The sequence below is a fragment of the Phalangium opilio genome, unplaced genomic scaffold (genome assembly GCF_054372755.1).
Source record: "Phalangium opilio isolate 3A_F unplaced genomic scaffold, DU_Popi_V2 ptg000013l_1, whole genome shotgun sequence".
Lineage (NCBI taxonomy): Eukaryota > Metazoa > Arthropoda > Arachnida > Opiliones > Phalangiidae > Phalangium > Phalangium opilio.
In genome coordinates this window covers 2,757,979-2,781,559 of record NW_028324148.1, presented here as the reverse complement: position 1 = coordinate 2,781,559, position 23,581 = coordinate 2,757,979, and the positions used below count along the sequence as shown (strand labels likewise).

The window sequence follows — 23,581 nt, the reverse complement described above, 5'->3', positions numbered from 1 at the left end:
AGTCCATATGTCGAAAATAATCTCTCTATACCAGCGGAACTAGCTGGGCAAGACAAAAGTGAAGAAAAAAATGGCAAAAGTCAACCATAAGTTTGGAATTTTCAGTGTCTTCCTTCTATTTACTCGCTAATATTAGCCACCACTTATGTGGCTTAATAGTTTCTATGATCGTTTGCTTAAACATAGTGGCTGTAGGATAGACACCACTATCTTCAATTTTGAACGCCATAACAGCGGGCAAAAAGGGTTCATGATGTTCTGAGACCCAATTCTCAGCAATTTCCTCTTCTTTAGAGGTTAATCGCTGTCCCTTATAACGTGGATCCAACATATTTGCTAGCAAGTGGCAAGGATGAATTGCATCTTCATAACGTTTTTTAATAGAGTTTTTATATTCTCCAAAGTGTTCGTTGTCCAGAAGGTTTTTCCATATTTCTACCGCTTCACTTAGTCCACAATTGTCCGACTGCAACCTGTTTAGACAGTCAGTGGCTACTCCTAGTGGTTTTGCCATTTGAAGAGCCCCGTTAAATATTTGAAAATTATCCAGAATTTTTTCAATATTTCTATCAAGTGCATTAGGATTCTCTGCTCTTATTTCTAGATATTTGCTGTGATTCGAAATGTAAGTGGATACAGTTGCTTCTTGACTGTTCCATCTCGTGGCATTTGGTATCTGCGGCATTTTCCCATTTTTAGCTAATAACCAACCTCTTGGCTGGTGGTGATTCCTGAAGTATTTGTTTACTTCGACTAGGTGCTTTAATACGGTTTTGGGGGTGACTTCTTTTTCTAGAAGGTTCATAAAATGCGCGCTGCAACCGTAGGTTATTAGTTTGGGATATTCCTTTTCCAGATCCCTTCTCATTTTTTTCATTTTATTTTCATTGTCGGTTACGATTGCAAATACCTTAAGGTTAAATTGTTCCTCTACCAGCTTCATGGATTTTATGGCCGCCTCTTTACAGTATTCACTGCTTTTTCTCTCCTCAGCTGAATCTTCAGAGGTTAACAAAAACACATTCTTCCCAGTGTGGATACTGCTGGCAAGAATCGGATCATTTTTGCAACTTGACCATCCGTCTTGCATCAAGGTTATTGTAACGAACTTTTGATTCTGTAAATCTGTTTGAAGAGCAGCTTGAACTTCTTCAGCAACTTCATTTAATAATTGTCCCGCCAATTCTTTTCGATTTGGTGGCTTATATCCTGGTCGCGTTTGTTTCATCATTTCTACGAAATATCTGCTTTCAGCTGCATTGAATGGAATGTTATTACTGAAGAAAAATTTTGCTACAGATAGATCTATAGCGTGTTTTAGCGAAGCAGAGGTTTTAGTTGCATATTCCGTAATTCGAGGCTGATTTCCAAGACTACTACTAAATGAAAAATGTGTCTCTCGACTCTCTCCACTTGCTTCCTCAAAACTTTCATTTAGTGGAGTTAGTGAAGAAGAGGGTCTAGGATGTGCTTCTGCAGCGGCACCTTGGCTTGAAGACCAGCTTGACCAAGACCTTGAAGAAAGTGAAGATCCAGGTCTACCAAAGTCCTGGTTAATTTCAGTTTCAGGATAAATATTAATTTGCCTTTTTCTACATTTTTCCAAATGTGATCGAATTCTTTCAGCTCTTGCACTGATTTCAGAGTTACAATGTTTACACCGAGCTTTTACTGATAAACCTTCATTCGAAATTTTTTCTACTTCAGTCCATACGGGATCAACCTTTCTTCCACCAGAGTGATGGCCACCACCAACTTTAGGCATCCTGGGTAACTTATTCCTGACACTGTGACACAACAAGTCACACAAAACTACAAATGGGAAATGTCTAAAGAGTTTTATCTCAGTGAATCTCAAGCAGCCGACGTAGCAGACGACAACTGACGCAAAAAATTGAAAAAATGTGCCAGAAATAAGCACGAGAGATTATTTTTCTTCTACTTTTTAAAAAGCAGGATAAAACCAATAAAATCCGGTTTAAACCAGCAAAAAACCATACCACTGGTTTTTTCGAGAAAAATCCGGATTTTTGCCAACCCTGCAATCAAGCCGCATCAAACAAAAATAGCTGCAGTATTTTAAGAAGTGAAAAGGGCGTTGTTGACAATTTGACAGATTATTTAACTCCTTTATTCCCAGAATATCCCAGAGAGATCATTTTCTCATATATTAAAATGTGAACCCTTATTAGAATGAAGTATCTCAATAATAAAACTAATCAAGATGCCCAAGAGAGAAAAAAGAAAATAAAATTAAAAAGTTAAGCAAATAAAAATGATTATAAAATGTTAACTATAAGAGTGAAAAAATTAATACTTACGCAGCGGCCATAATATGGAGTTATTAAGATTGTATTACTGTTTTTATTAAATGGCAATGCCATGTATTGCTGATGGAATAAATTAAAACAATTATTCACTTAGACTCAAATATTTCTTTCATATCAGTATAGTCATTTTTAATAAAAACAATTCAATCCTAGGCCGAGTTGTTATTTTTATTTCAGAATTTAATCATATTGTAACCCTCAGTAGTAATTAACTAAATAGGGAGTTTCTCCCGAGGGCCATAAAAATGAATCAAAGACAACTTACTTTAATTATCCAAAAATAGAAGAGAATTATCTTCTAGACTTTTATTAATGTCAAAATAACTAAGGGATAACGATCCCGCAACTTAACTTCGTTTTATACAAACTCCGTCTTAGGAGAACGTTAATCAAAAAAGAGAGAACTACTCTCGACCGAAGCCAACCGTAACTAACTCTAACTTGCAAAAATATCGCAGTAAGAAAAAGGGAGGAGGAGCAGGTAGCATGGAGGCAAGAGCCCTGCCAGATCCAAGGAGCGGAAGCTCCAAGGATCTGGGAGCCATGCTACACCCCCCCTCGTTAGGAACTTTAATTATATTTGAAACAAAACAAAACAGGTTACCCCGAGGAACCTTGCAATTATTGGCAGGGGTTATCACAAAATGGTTTTTTTCTCTTGTTTTTGACTATTTCTGGCTTTCTTCTTTCTTGTGTTTGGCCTCCAAACGGGCTAGCCTTCAGGCTTCTCTACGTTTCTCCGCAGCCTTACTTCTTTTGTTGGGACAGTCCGATACGACATGATCGCCGCTTTTATGGCATCGCCAACAAATAACTGTATTCCAAATTAATGGACGCCTTGCGTCAGGGATAGTAGAAGGGACTAACGTTTTCGGAAGACTCTTTTGGGAACCCATCCCATCGAACCAAAACGTTCCCAATTACCGTCCTCCACATCAGGTAATTCCGGTAAAGGTTGCCATTTATGTGAATAATTGAGTGGGAGTGGATTCGGAGATTCGTTTACACGCATGGGATTTGGGTCAGCACGAGCTAGCGCCCTAAATTTATGGTAGGCCGTGATGGGCTCAAGGACTCTAGATTGTAGAGTAGTGGGAGGCAAGTATGGAGTAAGTGAAAAGGGGTCAAAAACCGCTTGGGAGATCTCTTCTGAAGTAGGGTTAAACCCGGAAGTTTCTTCTAGCCTGGAGGAAGAAGAAGACGCAATCAAGGGAACCGTTCCCGTAGGATCTAGTAATTCCTTTATCTCTTCCTGAGGAACTTCTAGACTGAGCGACTCTTCCTCCATGAAAGGACAATTGGTTCCAGAATGACCCTGGGTATAGCAGTATGGGAACGAATTTTTTGAATTTCTAAATCGATTGGGCATGTAGCAATCGCTTGCTTTATGTCCTAAATCACCACAGTTTCGGCACTGTTCTTGATCTTGTTGATCAGCTGGGCAATACTTTTCTAGTATCTCGATTGATTTGCCAGTTAAGCTTAGGGGTTTCAATGTTCTACTTTATTTTTGTTGTACTCCTTTAGGTAATTCGAAATACCATGGAGCCTCTTCAGGTATTTTCGCCATCTATAAGGATATATTACTAATAAGGTCTCTTATTTGCTTGGGAGATAAACTCCCATGGGAAAATAGAGATTGGCTCTCGGGAAAAGCAAAAATGTTCCCTGGTTAGGTTCGGGATCTTATTATTTTGAAGGTGAACTTGGACTTCATATTTCGACCTTAATCGTTTATTGTCAGGAGGTCGGTAATAGATATCGATCTCATTACCTCCTGGCTGAACTGTCGCCCGTTTACACACCTCTCGTCGCCATCCCACTCGAAAAGGTTCTAAATAACTATCGTGTAAGGTAGCCCTGTTTAATCTAGGAGTTCTCATAGACTCTGATAACGTGGTCGATGAACTGTCAGTCGCTCGTAGCGATTGGGATTGCGATTGAGGAATCGGTTCAGGAGCCAAAATCTCCTCCGAAAAACCAGAAGAAGGAGAATGGTGTAACGCCGGTTCCGATACTGATTGTTCAGAAGACGTTGATTTGTGTTCCAGCGTTAGAATTTCTTCTGTAAAACTGGAAGTTGACTTATGTAGCTCTGGTTCCTCGACTGATTTGTCATGATCAGACGGGGAAGCCTCCCCTGTTGCAGAAGGCGGACTATCATTAGTGGGATGATTGAGCTGGAAAGCTCGCATATCATGATAGGTATGGAGTAGGAGAGGAGGGTCTTCAAAAAGGGCCATGACCGGTTCACTATCAGAGTCAGTTGGTTGATGTGAATCATCTGGAATTGCAGGAGGGATCTGTTGATCCGCTGCTTGATCTTCTAGAGTACTTGATGTCGACGTATGAGGGACATCTGAAATAGCAGGAATGATCTGTTGATCGACTTCCTGACTGTCCTGAGGCGGTGACGGTGAAGTAGAAGATGATGATTCAGATGAAGTAGTTGAGGAAGTCGCCGTAGGAGGGTGGTCCATGGTACCACCGTTTGTGGCGGAACTAGACTCCAGATCCTCTGCAACTTCGGACTGGGAAGTAGGGGCATTTCCGGTATTATCGAAGACAGCTACGTTTGTCCAGTAGAGTTTCAGATGCTCTAGGTTAACTTTCCCTTATTCTGCCCTGAGTTAGCGTCTTCTAACTCGTAGACAACGGGAGAATGTTTTGCTACTATTTTAAAGGGACCTGCCCATTTAGGACTAAGCTTTTTCATAAGCTGACCTGTCGTACTTGACAAAGGATGCGTTTCCATCCATACTAATGTTCCTACCTCAAACTCTAGAGGGTCATGGCGGAGGTCATAGTATTTCATCTGGTGCGCTTTGGCTAACTTAAGGCTCTTTCAGACGATCCAACTTTTTGACTCAGCTGGATGGGTCAACTCGAGTTGAATCAACTAGTTGGATCGTGTGAATAGACGTTGGATGAGTTGAGTCACCAAAAAAGTTGGCTAGGAAAAATTGGATCAGTGATCGAATTTTTTGCTGACTCAACTTTTTAGGTTCATTTCTCCAGCCAATCAAAATGAATTACAAAAAAGCCTTTTTCGCGGGTTATTTCGTAAGTGCTAAGGTAGAGGGCGCTTAAAAAGTTTAGTCGTGTGAAAAGGAAGGATTTACTACACTTTTTGTTCAAAAGTTGGTCAAGTTGATACAACTTTTTGACCCATCGAGCTGAGTCAAAAAGTTGGATCGTCTGAAAGAGCCTTTAGATAATTCATTACTGAATTCTAATTGTACCTTAAGAACCTTTAAAGCTTTACTACGACTGGGGTCATCAGGGTCCTGAATGGGTTCTTCAAATTCTAAATCCCAAGGGAGACGTGGCTCCTGCCCTAAATTCAAAAAGAAAAGGGATCTGCCCGTAGTTTCATGGGGTGCAGAATTGATAGCAAATTGAAGAAGGTCAAAGGATTCATCCCATCTATCATGATGATTCCCTACATAGAATGATATAAGCTCGCCTATTACTCTATTCCCTTAGGAGTGTAGGGGGTGGTAAACTTTGGGTTAATTCTAAATGCTCTGCAAGTTCGCAGCCAAAGTTTCGAGGTAAATGGTACCCCTCTATCACTAAGGATACCTTTAGGAGCTCCCCACCTAGAAATAATAGACTTGAAAGCTTGGACGCAAGTCTTTGCTGTAATGGTTTTAAGTGGTATCATTTCCTCGAATTTAGTCATATAATCAACAAAGACTATTAGGTATTAGTAGTAGGAAAAAACCGACTCTACCTCACTGGCGTCGTGCCAGCATCGTGCCAGATGGCACCTGCAAATATGGCGTCAATGAATCAGACATGGCACCAGTAAATATGGCGTCAATGAATCAGACATGGCTCCATTAAATATGGCGTCAATGAATCAGACATGGCACCAGTAAATATGGCGTCAATGAATCAGACATGGCACCAGTAAATATGGCGTCAGTGAATCAGACATGGCACAAGTAAATATGGCGTCAATGAATCAAACACGGCATCACATTTTTCCCCCAATATTGTTGTGATGTCAGTGAAACTTACATGACGCGCCACAGTCTTCCTATGACGTCAGCGAATCAGGCGCCCCCTCTTAATGGGAACATCTTAAACTGAAATGATTAATACAAAAATTGAATTGACTTAATGTGTTTCTAATTTTTGGTTGGCTATCTTTAATCTTATAACACCCATAAAACATTAATTTTATTAATTTTTAATATTAAAAACATAAAATTTCTCTTATCATAATATATTATTATTTGAACTGATAAGGGAAATAAACTCTATTTCCAAAACTCTGTCTCACATTGCCAACGGTAAAGTGAACGTTCGATCTGATAAGAGAACCAATAATGATTTTGAAATGATAAGGGAGATAAACTCTATGTCCAAAACTCTGTCTCACATTGCCAACAGTAGAGTGAACTCTCGATCTGATAAGAGAACCAATAATGATTTTGAAATGATGAAAGCATATCCCTCGATTTATCCATTCTTTCAAATACATACCGAGGAAATGAACAAATATTTGATCTTCCTAAAAGTATGGATTTAAAACAAATAGAAAAGATGGCAATTGTATGACCTAAACACAAACAAAGTAAAATTCAAACCATACTAAACAATGATAAAAGGGTAAAACTCATTTCCAAATCATCGGTAAATTCCCTCCGAGCGCGAGCGAGAAAAGGTTAAATTAGTAAGTGCAGAAGTGAACTAATTTCATCTTTCTGTTCTATGTTTCACTCTTTCTGTTCTATGTTTAACTCTTTCTGTTCTATGTTTCACTCTTTCTGTTCTATGTTTCACTCTTTCTGTTCTATGTTTCACTCTTTCTGTTCTATGTTTCACTCTTTCTGTCCTATGTTTCTCTCTTTCTGTTCTATGTTTCACTCTTTCTGTTCTATGTTTCACTCTTTCTGTTCTATGTTTCACTCTTTCTGTTCTATGTTTCACTCTTTCTGTTCTATGTTTCACTCTTTCTGTTCAATGTTTCACTCTTTCTGTTCTATGTTCCACTCTTTCTGTTCTATGTTTCACTCTTTCTGTCCTATGTTTCACTCTTTCTGTTCTATGTTTCACTCTTTCTGTCCTATATTTCACTCTTTCTGTCCTATATTTCACTCTTTCTGTTCTATGTTTCACTCTTTCTGTTCAATGTTTCACTCTTTCTGTTCTATGTTCCACTCTTTCTGTTCTATGTTTCACTCTTTCAGTCCTATGTTTCACTCTTTCAGTCCTATGTTTCACTCTTTCTGTTCTATGTTTCACTCTTTCTGTCCTATATTTCACTCTTTCTGTCCTGTATTTCACTCTTTCTGTTCTATGTTTCACTCTTTCTGTTCTATGTTTCACTCTTTCTGTTCTATGTTTCACTTTAGTAGACCTCTTGACTCGGAGAGGTAATATTTTGGTTTTCCCAACATGTTTATATTAAAAACATAAAATTTCTCTTATCATAATATATTATTATTTGAACTGATAAGGGAAATAAACTCTATTTCCAAAACTCTGTCTCACATTGCAACAGTAAAGCGAACGTTCGATCTGATAAGAGAACCAATAATGATTTTGAAATGATAAGGGAGATAAACTCTATGTCCAAAACTCTGTCTCACATTGCCAACAGTAGAGTGAACTCTCGATCTGATAAGAGAACCAATAATGATTTTGAAATGATAAAAGCATATCCCTCGATTTATCCATTCTTTCACATACATACCGAGGAAATGAACAAATATTTAATCTTCCTAAAAGTATGGATTAAAAACAAATAGAAAAGATGGCAATTGTATTACCTAAACAAAAACAAAGTCAAATTCAAACCATACTAAACAATGATAAAAGGGTAAAACTCATTTCCAAATCATCGGTAAATTCCCTCCGAGCGCGAGCGAGCAAAGGTTAAATTAGTAAGAGCAGAAGTGAACTAATTTCATCTTTCTGTTCTATGTTTCACTCTTTCTGTTCTAGGTTTCACTCTTTCTGTTCTAGGTTTCACTCTTTCTGTTCTAGGTTTCACTCTTTCTGTTCTAGGTTTCACTCCTTCTGTTCTAGGTTTCACTCTTTCTGTTCTAGGTTTCACTCTTTCTGCTCTAGATTTCACTCTTTCTGCTCTAGGTTTCACTCTTTCTGTCCTAGGTTTCACTCTTTCTGTTCTAGGTTTCACTCTTTCTGTCCTAGGTTTCACTCTTTCTGTCGTAGGTTTCACTCTTTCTGTTCTATGTTTCACTCTTTCTGTTCTATGTTTCACTCTTTCTGTTCTATGTTTCACTCTTTCTGTCCTATGTTTCACTCTTTCTGTTCTATGTTTCACTTTTTCTGTTCTATGTTTCACTCTTTCTGTTCTATGTTTCACTCTTTCTGTTCTATGTTTCACTCTTTCTGTTCTATGTTTCACTCTTTCTGTTCTATGTTTCACTCTTTCTGTTCTATGTTTCACTCTTTCTGTCCTATGTTTCTCTCTTTCTGTTCTATGTTTCACCCTTTCTGTTCTATGTTTCACTCTTTCTGTCCTATATTTCACTCTTTCTGTCCTATATTTCACTCTTTCTGTTCTATGTTTCACTCTTTCTGTTCAATGTTTCACTCTTTCTGTTCTATGTTCCACTCTTTCTGTCCTATATTTCACTCTTTCTGTTCTATGTTTCACTCTTTCTGTTCTATGTTTCACTCTTTCTGTCCTATGTTTCACTCTTTCTGTTCTATGTTTCACTTTTTCTGTTCTATGTTTCACTCTTTCTGTTCTATGTTTCACTCTTTCTGTTCTATGTTTCACTCTTTCTGTTCTATGTTTCACTCTTTCTGTTCTATGTTTCACTCTTTCTGTCCTATGTTTCACTCTTTCTGTTCTATGTTTCACTCTTTCTGTCCTATATTTCACTCTTTCTGTCCTATATTTCACTCTTTATGTTCTATGTTTCACTCTTTCTGTTCAATGTTTCACTCTTTCTGTTCTATGTTCCACTCTTTCTGTTCTATGTTTCACTCTTTCTGTCCTATGTTTCACTCTTTCTGTTCTATGATTCACTCTTTCTGTCCTATATTTCACTCTTTCTGTCCTGTATTTCACTCTTTCTGTTCTATGTTTCACTCTTTCTGTTCTATGTTTCACTCTTTCTGTTCTATGTTTCACTCTTTCTGTTCTATGTTTCACTCTTTCTGTTCTATGTTTCACTCTTTCTGTTCTATGTTTCACTCTTTCTGTTCTATGTTTCACTCTTTCTGTCCTATGTTTCTCTCTTTCTGTTCTATGTTTCACTCTTTCTGTTCTATGTTTCACTCTTTCTGTCCTATATTTCACTCTTTCTGTTCTATGTTTCACTCTTTCTGTTCAATGTTTCACTCTTTCTGTTCTATGTTCCACTCTTTCTGTTCTATGTTTCACTCTTTCTGTCCTATGTTTCACTCTTTCTGTCCTATGTTTCACTCTTTCTGTTCTATGTTTCACTCTTTCTGTCCTATATTTCACTCTTTCTGTCCTATATTTCACTCTTTCTGTTCTATGTTTCACTCTTTCTGTTCCATGTTTCACTCTTTCTGTTCTATGTTCCACTCTTTCTGTTCTATGTTTCACTCTTTCTGTCCTATGTTTCACTTTTTCTGTCCTATATTTCACTCTTTCTGTCCTGTATTTCACTCTTTCTGTTCTATGTTTCACTCTTTCTGTTCTATGTTTCACTCTTTCTGTTCTATGTTTCACTCTTTCTGTTCTATGTTTCACTCTTTCTGTTCTATGTTTCACTCTTTCTGTTCTATGTTTCACTCTTTCTGTTCTATGTTTCACTCTTTCTGTTCTATGTTTCACTCTTTCTGTTCTTGGTTTCACTCTTTCTGTTCTATGTTTCACTCTTTCTGTTCTACGTTTCACTCTTTCTGCTCTAGGTTTCACTCTTTCAGCTCTAGGTTTCACTCTTTCTGTCCTAGGTTTCACTCTTTCTGTTCTAGGTTTCACTCTTTCTGTCCTAGGTTTCACTCTTTCTGTCGTAGGTTTCACTCTTTCTGTCGTAGGTTTCACTCTTTCTGTTCTATGTTTCACTCTTTCTGTTCTATGTTTCACTCTTTCTGTTCTATGTTTCACTCTTTCTGTCCTATGTTTCACTCTTTCTGTTCTATGTTTCACTCTTTCTGTTCTATGTTTCACTCTTTCTGTTCTATGTTTCACTCTTTCTGTTCTATGTTTCACTCTTTCTGTTCTATGTTTCACTCTTTCTGTCCTATGTTTCTCTCTTTCTGTTCTATGTTTCACTCTTTCTGTTCTATGTTTCACTCTTTCTGTCCTATATTTCACTCTTTCTGTTCTATGTTTAACTCTTTCTGTTCAATGTTTCACTCTTTCTGTTCTATGTTCCACTCTTTCTGTCCTATGTTTCACTCTTTCTGTCCTATGTTTCACTCTTTCTGTTCTATGTTTCACTCTTTCTGTCCTATATTTCACTCTTTCTGTTCTATGTTTCACTCTTTCTGTCCTATGTTTCACTCTTTCTGTTCTATGTTTCACTCTTTCTGTTCTATGTTTCACTCTTTCTGTTCTATGTTTCACTCTTTCTGTTCTATGTTTCACTCTTTCTGTTCTATGTTTCACTCTTTCTGTTCTATGTTTCACTCTTTCTGTTCTATGTTTCACTCTTTCTGTTCTATGTTTCACTCTTTCTGTTCTATGTTTCACTTTAGTAGACCTCTTGACTCGGAGAGGTAATATTTTGGTTTTCCCAACTTGTTAATATTAAAAACATAAAATTTCTCTTATCATAATATATTATTATTTGAGCTGATAAGGGAAATGGGATTTAAGTCCGGCGAGTGTGATGGCCATTCCAACACGTTAATTCCTTCGTGGTCCAAGAAATATGCCACAATTCGGGCATTGTGCGCGGGGCAGTTGTCCCGAGAATTTTGTTAATAAAAAGGCAGGGCGTTACGCGATTGGTCGGAGGACCTTCTTAAAATTATCCTTAAAATCTGAACCTAATTTGAAATTTAAAATCATTCGGAAGTATTTCCTGAATGTTTCACTATGTAGACTGGTCTTGTAATTAGTAGAATAATTGATAAAAAATCACCTGATTTTCTACTTCACCCTCCCTTTACGGAATGTAGGCATTTTTATATCAAGTCACAAATATTTTTTGAGTGCGTTTCCCGTCTATAGAATCTCTATTTAAAAACGTTTTGCTTTGGTTCTCAATAGAGATTCTATAGACGGGAAACGCACTCAAAAAATATTTGTGACTTGATATAAAAATGCCTACATTCCTTAAGAAAGTAAACAGTTTCAATCATGCCTCGCATCACGGAAGGACAAAGAGTCGAAATTATTACTCTAAGGAGACAAGGATGGACCTGGGATGCAATCGCTAATCGTGTTGGATGTTCAAGTAGAGGTGCTCGTTACACGTATTCACGATATGAAAGATTCCAAAGGGTTCAAGTAAGGTTTTGCTTAATATTTGCCTTTGGTTTGATTATATAAGGTTAGAGATGTAGAAAGTATAAGGTGGTTCCCCTACGTGTAGGATTTAGATAGACCTGGTAGACCGATCGCCGGCAATGCCGGAGAGACGAGGGCACTCATCAGGGACGCCAAGAACAACCAATTTCTTTCAATCAGACATTTAAGAAATAGGTGGCAAAACAACACTGGTGTCAACGTTACGCCAACAACCGTTTGGGCCAAATTAAAGAAGGAGGGAGTAAGGAGACGAAGGTCGGCGAATAAGCCTTTTCTCACGGCAGCCCATAAGCGCGCTCGTCGGGAATTTTGCGAAGAAATGCTAACTTGGCCACGGGAAGACTTGGAAAGGTTCATTCTCTTCTCCGATGAAAAAGTAAATATTAACTGGGTAATTTCTTATGCTAATTTCAATTAATTTTTTTCTTGATATTTTATAGTCCTTTCAAAGTTCGCCATCCTCGCCGGTGGTGTGGGTCACGAGAACCACAAATCAAAGATACGACCCGAACTTCGTCAATCATACGAAAAGGAGCGGGCGTTTTAGCGTCAACGTTTGGGGATGTATTGGCGATGGCAGGGTCGGCATTTTGCACCCAATTGAGGGACGTCCAAACGGCCAGTCCTATATTCGGATTTTGCGGGACTCCATGCTTCCCTCTGTGGCCGCTATTTATGACGTGGAAGACCAAAACCGGTAAGTTTATTAACATTAATTCTATGGAATTTATTGACTTATCACATAAATATTTCAGCCTGTGGTTCCAACAGGACAACTGCCCCGCGCACAATGCCCGAATTGTGGCCAATTTCTTGGACCACGAAGGAATTAACGTGTTGGAATGGCCATCGCACTCGCCGGACTTAAATCCCATTGAAACCATGTGGGCACGTATGGCAAACAACATGGAAAAGAGAATTCCGGACACTCGAGAAGATCTTCTCAACATGGTTCTTGCGGCTTACAACGCTTTGCCACCTGATTTCATCCGGAAATTATGTGTGTCCTTTAGGAAAAGGCTACGAATGTGTTTGCGCGTGAGGGGCGATTCGCTGCCGTATTAATTAAATATTGATAAGTTTTTTCTTTGGTTTACAAATTGATTTTTGCAAGCGGTTTATTTTTATTGCCAAATTGATGCAAAACGGTTTAGTCTAGTTAGCCATCATTATTGCTAAATATTTGTTTCCAAAAATTCGTATGTAACTTTTTCTCGCTTTTGATTTATTTACGTTTCTATATGGTAACAAACAGAAAAATAAAGGAATATTTAAAACCAATTTGCAGATTTTGAATCCCATATTTATCTTTTTCATGTCACATTCGAATTTACGTTATCCCTTCATGTTCCGCAGGATCTAACTGGTACTACCCCGACTCATCTAATATATAACAGCCTATTTTTTCTCGCGCCGCCCGTCCGAATTCACTTTTCGTGATTTTCAAACAATTCATCTACTAGTTATAAGACCTATCTGCATAGTGAAACATCCAGGAAATATCTCTGAATGATTTTAAAAATCAAAATAGAGTCTGATTTCATCGATAATTTAAAACTGGCACCTTCGGCCAATAGCGTAACGCCCTGGCCTGCCTTCCAGTTTTGGGGTGTCGATTTGCCGTTTTATCTGCAGGTTCAAGTATAGGTTGGGCTTAGATTCAATTTTAGCCACCAAGGAGTAGTTGTCACCAAGGGGAAAAAATTGCAAAAACATTATTCGCTACCGCCCGTTGGTGTACCCCAGTAGCACAAGCCTTCCGCATAACAGTCGGTTAAAGGTCGAATAGTCGGTTTACGGTCCAGTCAGCTGTACCATGCTTATTTCGATACTTTTCCGACTCATGAAGCCGACTACTTCTTTTAGTTGGCAATGCCGACATCTATCTGACAGTTGGAACAGAGATGGTTTAAAGTAGGCTTGCCTACCGTCTAGAAAATTTCAACTTATTTTTTGCCAATTGATTACCGACTCTCTCGCGCTAGTCGGTATTGTGACGTTTAAGAAGAGTAAATTTAAAAGCAAAGTTATGCTTAGGCCGTTTAGTAACCGACATTTATCCTACAGTTGGAACTGAGATGGTTTAAAGTAGGCTTGCCTACCGTCTAAAGAATTCCAACACAATTTTTGCCAATTGATTACCAACTCCCTCGCGCTAGTCGTTATTGTGACGTTTAAGACGAATGAAATTAAAAGCAAAGTTATTCTTAGGCCGTTTAGTAACCGACATTAATCCGACTGTTGGAACTGTGGTGGTTTGAAGTAGGCTTGCCTACCGTCCTAAACATGTAACCCACTTTTGCCAATTGATTACCAACTCCTTCCCGCTAGTCGGTATGGTCACGTTATAAAAGAGTAAAATGAAAAACTAAGTTGTTGTATAGGCCTTCTCTTTCCGTGGGACGGTTTTTTTACTTTTACTATTCCGCATATGCCTCCAAATGTTTTTTGTTATATATTTAACTTATACTATATTTCGACCCACAAGCAGAAGTTGATAATACTATATTTTTGGCAACACTTGAAACATAACGTTACAAAAAAACTGCAAAGCAAGAAAACACATCTGATTTTCTTGTTTGAATTTTCCCTCTTGTAATTTCTCGGGTCAGGTGACACGCCTCTGTTCTATTGGCGTAACTAAGATAACGCCATGCACGTCATCATCGAAGAGGGCGCTGCTTGTGCGAAAGCAAGTTAGCCTTTCCAGTATCTCTGACGCGGCTAGGGTCGTTAGAATGTTTAAACGAAATTTTTGTGGTCGAAAATGATTAGTTCTAGGCTTGCTAACTTTCGATTTCATCGCTAAGGTTCTTTGCATAGATAGGGGGCCTTTTCCAAATTTTCTTTTTGCTCTAACGTTTTCCTATTCATTTCCGGCCAAAAATTTTTACGCCATAATTTTTCTCACCTCATATACTTTCCAAAAAACCAAACCACAATAATATCTGAGAGGTGGGTGGTATTCTTGGAAATAGCCGGTTTGGTTTTGTTAGGTTAGGTTAGGTTTGGTTTGGTTAGGTTTGGTTTGGTTCCGTTCAAATTGCACGCGTTTTCTTGTGCTTTACACGTTTCATAGGGTCCCGGCACCCTCCGTATATGTTCTTTGTCACACTATATAAACTAGAAACGTCTTCGTTTGTCACGTAAGGTTTGAATTTTGTTATTGAATTATCAATTTATCTACTTTTTAGAGCCAGTTTTATGCATAAGCCTTTGCTTTGTTACCTAGCTTCTCATCTGCTGGGAACCACACCCCTCTAAAGTGAAACCAAAACTTATGGTGGAATTCATAAACGTCGGACGCAACGCAATTTAGTACAGGCGAAGGCAGGGCGTCGTGCGCCAACGTCTGCCTTTAGCGCACGACGCCCTGCCTTCACCTGTACTAAATTGCGTTGCGTCCGACGTTTATGTATACCTTCAGTTTCTTTGTTTGAATATAAAAGAAGCAAGTGCTTTGGAGCGCTTGGAAATCAAAAACCTTATATATTAAAGATTTTTGATTGTGAAAATAATACTGAATTCCAAAATAGATCTCAATTTGTTTTAGTTACAGAATTTTTTTGCGGTTTCAAACATTTTAAGAGAAAAATGTGTGAAATAATACCCTTTAGAATTGTATGTTTTTCTTTTTCATTAAAAAAAATCTGTAAGTGTATATCAGGGTTGCCACAGTACCTGGATATCCTGGAAAAGTCAGGGAATTTAAAAATGGGCCAAAAGGTCAGGGAAAAGTCGAGTAATTTTAAAAATTTTTGCAAATTCTGGGAACTTTATTTTAGTGGGTAAAAGAATTTATTGAAAGAGTAATGAAAGTTTCTCCTTATCCTCTCTTAACACAGAAAACTCCATGAGCAATCCTTAATAATGTCCAGAATTGTTTTTATAAAGTAAATGCCTTCAAAAAAGCTCTTAAGACTGTTATTTATAGTTAAAATGATTCTTATTCATTTTGGTGCAACAAATACATTGGAAAACTTTGTGTAGAGAGTTTATTTAATTATAAGCACTTAAAACGTGCTGTAAAAATTTACCCTACCGCCCTAAAAGGTCTGGGAAAATCTGAGAAAAAGGTCAGGGAAAACCTGGAAAAGTCCGGGAATTTTGTTTTGAAAATTCCGTGGCAACCCTGTATATTTTTCATTAAGATTTTTGTAATTTAAGAGATAGTAACTGGCCACATCGAAGATATTAACAATGAATATTAATAAATGCTTTAATTGATGTAAATATTATACTCGCCCTGAAAAATTTTACTTTTGGTTTAAACCAATTAGCTAGGCAGCTAATATTTCCATTCGACTAGTCGTGTAATATCGAATACATTGTTTAATATTTGAAATTGTTATAATTGATGCTCAACCTGCAAGTTACTTGAAATATTCAAAGTACAAATTCTAAAGTGATTTCCATTGAAAATGTATTAAAGAAATTTCAATACTTGGTATCAGTATCCTTTACTATAAGCAAAGGAAGCCTCGAGTTAAGGCTTGATCGTCGCAAAACCGTCGGGCCTCGAGTTAAGGTTTGATCGTCGCAAAAGCGTCGGACCTCTTGCTGACAGGCGGTTAAGTCGACTCTCAAACGTGTTGGATGAGGGTCCTATTTCATTCGTGTCGTAACAGTCGGTAAACCAGTGGGCCGTCGTCTAACCGGGCGGAAATTTCGATTCTCAAACCCTTACTCTACCAGCCCTTTACCGACGATTTACCGTTCCTATACTAAAAAGCCGCGAAATCGTCGGATTGAGCGCGGCTTTAGGTAGGCATAATGACGCCGACCTATATTCGGCCAACAGTCGTTTTATAGTCGCCTCATAACAGTCTGAAAACCGGCGGGCCGTCGTCCCGCCGGGCGGACATTTCGACTCTCAAGCCCTTACTCTACCAGCCCTTTACCGACGATTTACCGTTCCTATACTAAAAAGCCGCGAAATCGTCGGATTGAGCGCGGCTTTAGGTAGGCATAATGACGCCGACATATAGTCGGCCAACAGTCGTTTTATAGTAGCCTCAAAACAGTAGGAAAACCGGCGGGCCATCGTCCCTCCAGGCGGACATTTCGACTTTCAAACTATTACTCTCCCGACTTATTAGTGACTTTTTACCGACTCGTCGGTAACACACAAAGCCGACCATGTAGGCCCTACGTCGGCAGTGCTACTGGGGTATTAGCCGCAACGGGCTTTTCTTCTAGTAGTCCATAATTCGACGTAACCTATATGGCCATTTAAACGTCACTCGATATATTTTCACAAAATGGCGGCGGCTTTACTTTCTCCTAGGATGAGGGAAAATGACCGGGGGATTTTGCCTTGAGAATGGGGGCTTTTCTTTCTTCTAGGATGAGGGAAAGTGACCGGGGGATTTTGCCTTGAGAATGGGGGGGGGTGGCTTTGCGTTCTTCTAGGATGAGGGAAAATGACCGGGGGATTTTGCCTTGAGAATGGGGGGGTGGCTTTGCGTTCTTCTAGGATGAGGGAAAATGACCGGGTGATTTTGCCTTGAGAATGGGGGCTATACTTTCTTTTAGGATGAGGGAAAATGACCTGGGGATTTTGCCTTGAGAATGGGGGGCTTTACTTTCATCTAGGATGAGGGAAAATGACCGGGGATTTTGCCTTGAGAATGGGGGCTTTACTTTCTTCTAGGATGAGGGAAAATGACCGGGGGATTTTGCCTAGAGAAGGGGGGAAAACGACCGGGGGTTTTGTCTAAGGAGGGGTTTTTTTGTTTTTTTTTCAATACTGGGGATTATGACATGGGGTTTTGGTCTTGAGGGTATTTAGTCCGTATACCGTTTCGAAGTAAATTTAAGATTCGGAACTAAAAATCCACTTGTATTTGTGGTAACTGCTGTCGTAGTAACAATGTTACGATAGGCCTGGCAATAGAAAAGCCCAAAATTTCATACCAATGATCATTTGAAAATACAGTTTTCACTCATGACCCATACAAGACATTCAGAAATTGAACGTCACAGCAATCGTAAATTTAAACATTATTTCCATGAATAAGTTAGTGTGGTCTGTAAGGATTTCAAACTAGTCTAGCTACGCGGCGTTATTCGGGTGTAAAAATTGACTTAAACCAGGTGTTTGACAACTCTCAAATTCAAAATAACAATGCTAAACCAGGGTTTATTCATAAAACTGATATGTTGCGGGTCTATAATAGGACGTTCCTAAGAGAGTGAATAACTAGACATTCGTAGACCCAGCCTCAGCTAATCCATATGTGAAGTCATCCTCTATTGTTAGTGGTCAAATTGGGTAACTAACCGTGTCTGTGCATAAAGACTAAATAAACTAAAATTCCAACTAACTTTTCAAATATAAGATCACAGCTACTTATGAACCTTCACCTTAAGGGTTATATTTGGCTTGAGTAGACCGACTGTTCTGATTATTCATGGTGAAGTCAAAATATCGTGAAGCTCGGTCATTAACAGCAGCTTAGATTACGAGATTTAATCCAAACAGGTAAACACTACTAAACAGGGCCGGGAATAAGCACAGGACACAGGACATTGTCCAATTAAATTTGAAAATGCCCCATATTTTTTTTTAAAAATTAAGGTCACTTGACATTGTGACCGATAAATATTTCCGAAGTTGAGATAGCTTGACTATTATGTTTCGACACTATTTTTGGAAACTCCGGAGGACAGGGTTCTATATATTTTCCAGTCAAAGGAGAGGTTACTGGACACACGTTATATAATAATTTTACCTTATTTCAGGCCCTGCTACTAAACCAATGGGAAAGTAGTCTTTACATTTAAAAAAAATTCCTTGTGACATTTACAACGGTCAGGTAATATTGAAGTGAAAGACTAAATTCTTAAAATTAAAACATTTATGTATCCCTTTAAACATAATGAAAAGTTAAAGTTAGCTGGAACTTACCAATTCGTCATATCAACAAAAAAATAGGTAGAAATACCCTATATGGGATGTTCTAGATATCTGGGTAAACGGTTTTCATTTTCACTTTTTGTGGAACTTAGAGCGTTCTCAATTTTATAAATTTAAACAAATTGAAATATCTTGCGAAATATTAAAGATACAAGGAAATTGAAGACACTTTCTAAATATAAATTGACCCCCCTGATAACGAAAATCACATTTATTTTCTCCAAAAACTAATATTTAAAAAGTTGAACATTTTCAGATTTTCGAAAAATTCGCGTTTTTTAGCACGTGCTTCGACCTACGACTTCAAATTTGGTCTCATTTGATGGAGAACTAAAATATCTATCTTAGTGTCAAATGTTAATTCTCTGTGATCAACGGTTTTTGAATTATTCAAAATATTCGGAAAAAAAAATCAACGGGCAAAGACTTTTCTAACAGACTGTACAAAGTTACACTATTTCTGTTCAAAGTTACACTATTTCTGTTCAAAGTTACACTCTCTGTTCAAAGTTTCAGCATTTATGTTTAAAGTTTCACCATTTATGTTTAAAGTTTCACTATTTATGTTCAAAGTTTCACTATTTATGTTCAATTTTTCCCTGTTTCTGTTTAGACATTTCTTATTTCTGCTGAAGCGTTTTTTTATTACTCTTCAAACTTTTCTTATTTGTGCTGATACGTTTTTTATTACTTTTCAAACTTTTATTGTTCCTACTGAAACGTTTCAAACTTCTTATTTTGTTGCAAGTTTATTTATCCAGTTTTTCCTCAAGCTTTTCATGTTTCTGTTCTAATTTTTATTATTTCGGCGATTTAATTCCCTTTTCCCAAATTCTACATCGCTTTACTAATTTCTATGGTTTTAAAATCGAATTTCAATGTTCCATAACCATAATTCCCATGTGATATAAATGTGATGAATACCTTATTACCTAATAATGTATGAATTCCTAGAATATAAACGTCTTACTCTTAATCGGAATACATTAATTTATGATTTTAAATTACTTTAGTATTGTGAGATTTAGAACTCCAGATAAATTCCTAATCCAAATGCAAAAGTTTATATGGAAAACGAATTTTCAAGGTGAAAGATACGTAGTGTAAAACGGATGATTTCAAAGTTCTGACTAAATAACAGAAAATCAATGAAACACCATCTCCTCATTAACATTAATTTATGTTTTGATATTATTGCAGTTTGGTTTCTAATATGGTTATAGGTATTAACGTTACAGAAACGTTTTCAAATGACTGAATTCCGATTAAGTTTTCTTCACAAGGAACTAAAAAAGTGGTTGAAAGTGACATGAAGTGTCTATAATTCATTTTATAGTATCGGCAAAACACTAAAAATTGGTTAAAGTTTCGATAAATGTTTAGTAAACTTTCGTTATTCGACTTAAATATATCCGATATTGTTAATATATGACTATTATAAAACAGTTAATGAAGTTCAATGACGAAAAAGAGGTCGAAAGTGTTGTTAATCTACTGAAATTCAGATGAAACTGATGTGAAATAAAAGCATTCGATTGAAAGCGAACTAATACGACTAAGTAAGTGGATCAAAGTTTTGTTAAACTACTAAAATGTGGTTCAAATCACATTCAAAGGAAATAAAAAGCAGTTGAACGTTCATGAAATGACAAAAGTACATTGTAAGTAATGTGTTTAATATTTTTATAAATTTTACAAGGGTATAAATACTTCTCGCAGATCTCAACAGTGTGTGAAATTTGATCACACGCATGTTACCAGTAATTGGTCCATTAACGTAACAAATGTGGATGATTACCAAGAAATAAACCCATTTGATTTCAATCGTGATTTGATACTATCATAACCAAAACTTCGGTATATCACGACGTTTCGAGGAGACCTTTAGACACTTAATACTAGTCAAAACCTATTGGTGAGAAATTAACAATTGCTAAACTTGTTTGAAATATAAACCAAGGTTTTGAACGCAGAATTTATCCCAGTCTGTTTATTTTAGCATTAAAGATCTTCTCAAGACACACATTCTTATCAGTTTGATAAATGGAAATGTCACCGGTGATAAATTATAAAGCGCAACGTCTAATAAATCCGCATCTCTTTTATCGGTATCATCGCCTTTTCGATCTTACGTTGAAATTTAAAAATATCATTTAACCACTTTGGAACAGAAAAACTCCAATGCAAAAACAGACGGACACGCGTAGGTTCAATAGAGAATGATGTACCACAGACATTGGATGGATGTGTCAAGGCTGCCAATCTCAAGACCGGGGAGGACCACCTAATAAAACACGCGCCGGGGAGAAAAAAAAACGCGTAAAGTAATTTAAGATCATAAATTAATGTATTCCGATTAAGAGTAAGACGTTTATATTCTAGGAATTCATACATTATTAGGTAATAAGGTATTCATCACATTTATATCACATGGGAATTATGGTTATGGAACATTGAAATTCGATTTCAAAACCATAGAAATTAGTAAAGCGATGTAGAATTTGGGAAAAGGGAATTAAATCGCCGAAATAATAAAAATTAGAACAGAAACATGAAAAGCTTGAGGAAAAACTGGATAAATAAACTTGCAACAAAATAAGAAGTTTGAAACGTTTCAGTAGGAACAATAAAAGTTTGAAAAGTAATAAAAAACGTATCAGCACAAATAAGAAAAGTTTGAAGAGTAATAAAAAAACGCTTCAGCAGAAATAAGAAATGTCTAAACAGAAACAGGGAAAAATTGAACATAAATAGTGAAACTTTGAACATAAATAGTGAAACTTTAAACATAAATGGTGAAACTTTAAACATAAATGCTGAAACTTTGAACAGAGAGTGTAACTTTGAACAGAAATAGTGTAACTTTGAACAGAAATAGTGTAACTTTGTACAGTCTGTTAGAAAAGTCTTTGCCCGTTGATTTTTTTTCCGAATATTTTGAATAATTCAAAAACCGTTGATCACAGAGAATTAACATTTGACACTAAGATAGATATTTTAGATCTCCATCAAATGAGACCAAATTTGAAGTCGTAGGTCGAAGCACGTGCTAAAAAACGCGAATTTTTCGAAAATCTGAAAATGTTCAACTTTTTAAATATTAGTTTTTGGAGAAAATAAATGTGATTTTCGTTATCAGGGGGGTCAATTTATATTTAGAAAGTGTCTTCAATTGCCTTGTATCTTTAATATTTCGCAAGATATTTCAATTTGTTTAAATTTTTAAAATTGAGAACGCTCTAAGTTCCACAAAAAGTGAAAATGAAAACCGTTTACCCAGATATCTAGAACATCCCATATAGGGTATTTCTACCTATCTTTTTGTTGATATGACGAATTGGTAAGTTCCAGCTAACTTTAACTTTTCATTATGTTTAAAGGGATACATAAATGTTCTAATTTTAAGAATTTAGTCTTTCACTTCAATATTACCTGACCGTTGTAAATGTCACAAGGAATTTTTTTTAAATGTAAAGACTACTTTCCCATTGGTTTAGTAGCAGGGCCTGAAATAAGGTAAAATTATTATATAACGTGTGTCCAGTAACCTCTCCTTTGACTGGAAAATATATAGAACCCTGTCCTCCGGAGTTTCCAAAAATAGTGTCGAAACATAATAGTCAAGCTATCTCAACTTCGGAAATATTTATCGGTCACAATGTCAAGTGACCTTAATTTTTAAAAAAAATATGGGGCATTTTCAAATTTAATTGGACAATGTCCTGTGTCCTGTGCTTATTCCCGGCCCTGTTTAGTAGTGTTTACCTGTTTGGATTAAATCTCGTAATCTAAGCTGCTGTTAATGACCGAGCTTCACGATATTTTGACTTCACCATGAATAATCAGAACAGTCGGTCTACTCAAGCCAAATATAACCCATAAGGTGAAGGTTCATAAGTAGCTGTGATCTTATAATTGAAAAGTTAGTTGGAATTTTAGTTTATTTAGTCTTTATGCACAGACACGGTTAGTTACCCAATTTGACCACTAACAATAGAGGATGACTTCACATATGGATTAGCTGAGGCTGGGTCTACGAATGTCTAGTTATTCACTCTCTTAGGAACGTCCTATTATAGACCCGCAACATATCAGTTTTATGAATAAACCCTGGTTAAGCATTGTTATTTTGAATTTGAGAGTTGTCAAACACCTGGTTTAAGTCAATTTTTACACCCGAATAACGCCGCGTAGCTAGACTAGTTTGAAATCCTTACAGACCACACTAACTTATTCATGGAAATAATGTTTAAATTTACGATTGCTGTGACGTTCAATTTCTGAATGTCTTGTATGGGTCATGAGTGAAAACTGTATTTTCAAATGATCATTGGTATGAAATTTTGGGATTTTCTATTGCCAGGCCTATCGTAACATTGTTACTACGACAGCAGTTACCACAAATACAAGTGGATTTTTAGTTCCGAATCTTAAATTTACTTCGAAACGGTATACGGACTAAATACCCTCAAGACCGAAACCCCATGTCATAATCCCCAGTATTGAAAAAAAACAAAAAAACCCCTCCTTAGACAAAACCCCCGGTCGTTTTCCCCCCTTCTCTAGGCAAAATCCCCCGGTCATTTTCCCTCATCCTAGAAGAAAGTAAAGCCCCCATTCTCAAGGCAAAATCCCCGGTCATTTTCCCTCATCCTAGATGAAAGTAAAGCCCCCCATTCTCAAGGCAAAATCCCCAGGTCCTTTTCCCTCATCCTAAAAGAAAGTATAGCCCCCATTCTCAAGGCAAAATCACCCGGTCATTTTCCCTCATCCTAGAAGAACGCAAAGCCACCCCCCCCATTCTCAAGGCAAAATCCCCCGGTCATTCACGTCCCTCAATTGGTTGCAAAATGCCGACCCTGCCATCGCCAATACATCCCCAAACGTTGACGCTAA

At 37.3% G+C, this 23,581-nt stretch overlaps 1 long non-coding RNA gene across 1 annotated transcript; it reads left to right on the top strand.

The window, feature by feature from the left end:
* The first annotated feature begins 12,436 nt into the window (after nucleotides 1–12,436).
* Nucleotides 12,437–13,047, top strand: LOC149707781 (uncharacterized). The gene is made up of 2 exons (XR_016379839.1): nucleotides 12,437–12,463; nucleotides 12,522–13,047. It is a non-coding gene; the product is annotated as an uncharacterized LOC149707781 (long non-coding RNA).
* Nucleotides 13,048–23,581: the final 10,534 nt, after the last annotated feature.